The 6127-nt window shown below is 32.9% G+C and overlaps 1 long non-coding RNA gene across 2 annotated transcripts; it reads right to left on the bottom strand.

Moving 5' to 3' along the window:
* Nucleotides 1–1578: 1578 nt before the first annotated feature.
* On the bottom strand, nt 1579–5634 carry LOC149804130 (uncharacterized). Of its 2 annotated transcripts, none has more exons than XR_016420010.1 (5): nt 5540–5634; nt 4995–5101; nt 4119–4242; nt 2846–2933; nt 1579–1687 (listed from the first exon to the last, which is right to left on the bottom strand). It is a non-coding gene; the product is annotated as an uncharacterized LOC149804130 (long non-coding RNA). The 2 variants fall into 2 exon arrangements; XR_016420009.1 differs by having other exon boundaries at nt 2870–2933.
* Between the last annotated feature and the right edge of the window lie 493 nt (nt 5635–6127).

Raw genomic sequence — 6127 nt, 5'->3', positions numbered from 1 at the left:
AAACAAACACCATTATTATATTTTCCAAGAATAATTAGATAAACGTTTGTTTATTGATGTTGTCCGTATTTCTTTCTTCAACGGAATCATTCACTAAAATTCTTTTGTATTAGAACATTTCATCGTGTCCAAGAAAAGAAGTCACTAGAAATGACATCACCCTGTGTTACAGAGCATTTTAAAGTTACGTGACTCTATTTAAAGACAAGGATAATTAAGAATACGAGTATTATGTAGGAGGAAATGCTTTTAATTCATACCGAGGCAGCGAAAAGCAACATTTTCACCCATTAAAATCAATCCATCCGTGTGTCGAACTTTGTTATATACGGCCCTCATAAATAGTGTGAACGTGATCTTATATACGGAATTTAATAATACTCTAGAAAGCAACAAGCTTATAGAAGTGATCCTAAATTATTAAAACATTGAACACGAAACCATGTAGATAGCCGAGGATGACGTTTTCCATCCAGAAGTGAAGTCACATGCACTAAATCGGGAAATAGAAGAGAAATACAATCATGATGCCATGATAGCAGAATAAGAATAATAGTTAATCTCCTTGTTTTGCTCGTTCTTAAAAAATGCTACAGATTATTTTCTCTAGAAAATTCTATCACTGACTTAAGAAATTATATATTCACTAAATTCAATAATGTGAGATTATGAAGATCAGATTCAATAGTGTGTGTGTGTGTGTGTGTGTTTTCGTTATCAATGCAGTCTTGGACTCATCCTAGAATATGTGCTGACTGTATTTGGAAGTGATTTCTCTATAAATTATGCCAAAATAGAATCGTGCATTCATGTATTTTCTTTTGTTCAAAAGCGTAGTGTCCCTCGATGGAAAATAATCATTTTACTAGGTCATTGGAAGTCTCGTAATTTGAGGAAAACATTTCTTTTGACAGGCTCTTTCGCTTTGTCGATCTTTGAAATTTTCCAAAGGGATTTTATTTTGATCAACTATGACGTTTAATACACGTGATAAATTTGTAATGTATTCCATTTTTTATCCTCAACCCTGGGCTCACTTTCAATAACTTTGTCAACGTGTATAATCTTCAAAGAATTGCACACAATTATTGAAAGGACTATACATATAATTTTTCTTATACTTTATTTGAAAAAATACTCATTATGAGGTTTGATCCGATCTTCTGTAAGTAGACACTTTGAAATTTGATTCCACCTTTAGTAAGACTTTCTATACATGGACAATGTGGGTGGCAGAATAATACAGAATAATCGAAGAGAAAAGGAGAAAAAATAAAGCCGCAAGGAAAAGGAGACGATAATTAATATTTACTATAAAATTTACGATTTTTAATTATTGTGCGTGAGAACGATGAGAGAAGAATAAGGGTTAGATAAATGAGCTAGAAGAGACAGAGAAGAAGGAGAAAGGAAGATAAGAAAGGAAGCATGGTATCAGCGATAGAGTATCTATACCTTTGATTTTGGCCGGAAAAATTCATGCGGGGCCCATGAAAGGAAGAATGGGATATGAGAGAGGAAGAAAAAGGGAAATAGTGATTATTTAGACAATCATAATAATTAAACTAGGACAAAGTATCTTGCTGTATTATTTTTATTTTATCTTGTAAAGTCAACAGATTTAGAAAACATGTACTGACGAAGCGGATAAATGCATTCGGTAAAACAATCAGTGATGTCGCTCTATCTGAAAATTAAAGGAAGAAATCATGTTCTGTTTCATGCCATGCAACTAACGCAATTAAATTAGCTGTCTTTTTCTTACAGGCAATATCTATTTTAAATCTGATACAAGGCAGGGCCTCCTTTTTTCAGACGGTTGAACTTTGTCTTTTGGATTCGTGAAACGACTGTGTATTTATCGTGCTACATAAATATGCATACCGTCACTCCTTCATTAGTTTTTCCTTCCGTCTCTATTCGGTTTTAGAACCTTTTACGAGTAAAGATCTTGAAGATTTTGTAGTTCATTAATTATATACATAAAAAAGTTAGCTTCGTGGTCGAAAATATGTTATTTCATTCATAAACTATGTACGATCTAAAAGTACCTCCTAAGAAATATTTACTCACTTCTATTTTTTTGTTGATTAAGTCGAAAATCTTGTACCTTTGTATCATCGATTGTCTCATGGCAAGCAATTTATTGTACGTATCGACTTAAAGTAGACAGTGTTTGTTTCTATAGCTTACATAGCTTAAAATTTAAAGAAGTAAAGAAATATACTGAATAAAGATTGATAACATAAATTTTAGATTTTCAGTTTATCCGTGTAACTATGGTTCGATATAACTTAAACATAGAGTACCAATTTTATTAAGCTTGAGATCTAAGTTCGTTTGACAGGCGTCGATATATGTTTTTATCCTAGTGACCTTGGGTATACCTGGTCCACTCTTATTTAGCAACCTATCTCATAAATACACCCACACACGATTCGAAGGAGCCGCGGTGGTCTTGTGGTTCGCGTGCCTTATTCTCCATAGGATCAGCCTGGTCAGCTACAATGTCCTTGGGCAAGGCACTTTCCTCCAGTTGCCTAAATAGCCTATTTGAGCAATTATGCACGAAATACATTTCAGGTTTGGAAGGTTTATGGTTACTCGCACTACTACAATATGATTCTGAACGATCATACTGGTAATTTGTTTGATCACATTTATTTAAATCCTTATCTATCTCACGAGAATACAATATACATACATCTAAAAGAAATATTAAATGTTTATTCTGCAGCGTTTCTCGACTTCAAGAATTACTTTATATAAATAAGACATGTCAGACGAGTAAGTCTGATTTCATATTATAGGGACGCATGCGTCAATCAGGTAATATAATAGATACCTCAAATTATTGAGAATTATTTACTTTTCCTTTGGCTGTGTCTAATATCTGACATCACTTTTATAGTGCTGGAAAGGCGGCTAGAGCCCTGAAAATAAAAGCGTAGTTTTGTTATTTATTTATGAGAGGACTATCTACGTCTTGGAGTAAATATTAATATTTCACGAGTTAAGTTGAAACACTGTATTATCATAATTGGCTAACAATACAAACTTGTTTCACTTCACGAATTAAATATTTCCGAATCTGCTCATAAAATATGAATTTTCTTCTTATATGTATTTACTAATGCAAAAACGTTCGTTTGCGATGTATTTATGTCTCCATTTTTGTCCTATGTAATATTTGGCTGCATTGCTTCCTGAATAAAACGTCATGATATTTTACAATAATTTTAGGATTGCAATCTATATACAAATTTATATTCTGCATATAATGCTTCAAATTGTGTATTTACTCTAATTAATGAATAAAGAGATTTTTATTTTCGTCAACAAATTTCTTGCGCATATTAATACAGCGAACATTGCTGGGGAATGGTTGGTGTACAAGCATGACTTGAAGCTCCAACCGACCATTGTAGTGGAGCATCACGAAATGATATATTTTAGTGATTGTGAGATTATTAGTAATGATTTTGGATTTTATAAGTGGGTTATATCTGTATCCTACTTCTTGCATACCTATAAATAAGGTGTGTGTGTGTGTGTGTGTGTGTGTGTGTGTGTGTGTGTGAGAGAGTGTTTACATCAAATGGTAAATATTAATTTTCACTTTCATCTAATATGAGTTGTTTGTTTCGATAAAATGAGGGCTAAAAAGGGTTCCAATAATATGTTAAAAGTCATATACATGGAGTGATTTATACACTAAATTGATCTGTAGGGTTAGAAGTGTCAACTTGTTTAAATTATATCATATTCCTTAATATGCCCAAAGCTATCTAGAATATGTAGTTTGTTGGGGTAAACGAATTAACATAAGCAATTTCTGTATCGAAAGGGATGATCTGTTAGATGTGCACATCAACTTGGTACTCGCTGACACATAAGGAGAACCCATTCTGATGCATATTTAATTTGTATTTTATGCTTGACCATTTTTGTGTTTGTCTACCTGACTTTTGTCATGGCTGGGTTTGTTGTTTTTTATATATTAGATGGAACAAATTATCTTGAAGTAAAGGAATAAATCACCTTCACAACCACCTAAAACATTGAAATGTTTATCCCTTATGGATCTCACGTTAAGGACAATATGTGAAGAGACTCACGTGGTGCAAGCGTCACCACAGAGATAAGCCAGAGGATCGGCGATCGGAGTGCAGGCCGCAACACACTCATCATGTCCCATACCACTGTGGACCACAGTCTTTAGCTGACGTACCAGATGATTCACTGCAGAGTGAATACAAAATGCATATAACGTGGGCGTACGCAAAAAAAGAAATTGACGGAAACAAAATGTTTTGTATGTCATCAGCTGCAGGTTTGAAGTGACGTATATATATTCAGCGAGCACAATACTTTATATCTTGGGGAAGATTTGAAAATTTTGTTGATCACGCACATTTCGTGATATTTAACGAAAAGTTGATACATTCGACTTTGATATATACTAAAAGCCATACATACACTATCCAAAATCTTTAGTAGTGACCGATGGTCTATTCCTGGAAAACAAGTGATGTTAGCTCTTTCTTGTGATTAGAAGCGTATAAACCTATTTTATTACATGGAAGATAATACGTTCAATGAATACTCTACTACAGTAGTAACAAAACACAAGCATCATGTACATATCACTAGTCGCTTGTTAAGACAATATGCAGATAACTTGTACTCAATCTTTGACTCTGTTGTGCTGCACATAGGTCCCATTCACTTCCTCTTGACATTTACTTATAACTGCAGTCGAGATAAAGCTATGTTGTTTATTTTTCGTGTGGATTTGGCAGTGGGATTAATGGGGAGGGGGTGCATGCAAGATGGAAACACTCGAACTTACTTACAATCTGTATGGCACTAGATCAAAATAATGGTATTGGACAAAGTATTTTTCTTCAAAAGGCATAAATAATTTTCTAAACATGAAATAAAAAAGCAACACTGAACAAAAACCAAAATAAACTAAACGACAATAGACATACGATTGAGAGATTCAAGATGGAGAAACTCTAGAAATCTCTTATCCTCCGCGGGTGCGGCGAGCACGAGCAGGAAGACGACTAGAAAAACCTGGGCGAGCTTCATGATGCTGAAAATATAGGACAATTGGTGATTTCGTACCATATAAAGCATAATTTCAGCAATGTATAGAACGTGTTAAAATGTAATAGTTTCGTGCACTACATAGTATTATTACTGCATCATGATAAAAGATAAAATAACGCCAAATTTGTTCAACGAATTATTTGAATATTACAAAAAAGAGCCTCTGATTATTGTACAGAAAACTACTTTATAATACACCTGTCTGTCTGCTAGATAAAGACACGTCTTTAATAATATAAAATAATTAATATTTGAAAAATTTGTCATGTCAAATAATATAATAATAAAACTAATGACATAGTATTGCTGATGTTGAGTTAAGGACGAAAATATAGAACATACAATTTACTCAATCAATATTGAATTAATAAAACATGATTTTATCAAATAAAATGTATTAATTGAATGTAACTTAAATTACCTTTATGTGATGAGATTCGTCTCTACTTATAGCTTCTGCTGTGACTGAAGTTCAGCTCTTGTTGTTATTTAAACAAAACTGCATGTACATGGAAAGAAAGTGCATGATTTATGTATCATTCTAAAAGTTGATTCGTCAAAGGATTCTATGACCTTTAGCAATACAGTCCAAATATAATTTCTTATGTGTGATTTTACAAAATGTAGGTGCATATACGATGGAGCAATACTTAAAACAATTTATCCTACAGTATTTAAAACAACTATATGAATTATATTTGTAGTAACTTTAAATGGTTTACGCTTTAATACCTTGCCCTTATCACTCCAACCTGCTTAAATTAGGACAATGTCACGATGAAGTAGTTACACACCGTTTGAAAATTTCCAGAAGAATTGAATATGGAAATTTCTAGAGGAATATGCTAAATTTATTAGCGGCTATATACTTGCCAACTACTTTAATTATTTAATGTGTCTGTGCATATTAATATAAACACATTATCTGTATGTGTGCATATGTGTATCCATATATGTATCGTTCATTATCTACTTTATATTTATTTATCTATTATAACTTTTGGGTGGT

The sequence above is a fragment of the Sinohyriopsis cumingii genome, chromosome 3, assembly GCF_028554795.1.
Source record: "Sinohyriopsis cumingii isolate HCF-2022 chromosome 3, ASM2855479v2, whole genome shotgun sequence".
Lineage (NCBI taxonomy): Eukaryota > Metazoa > Mollusca > Bivalvia > Unionida > Unionidae > Sinohyriopsis > Sinohyriopsis cumingii.
This window is presented reverse-complemented; position numbering and strand designations above follow the sequence as displayed.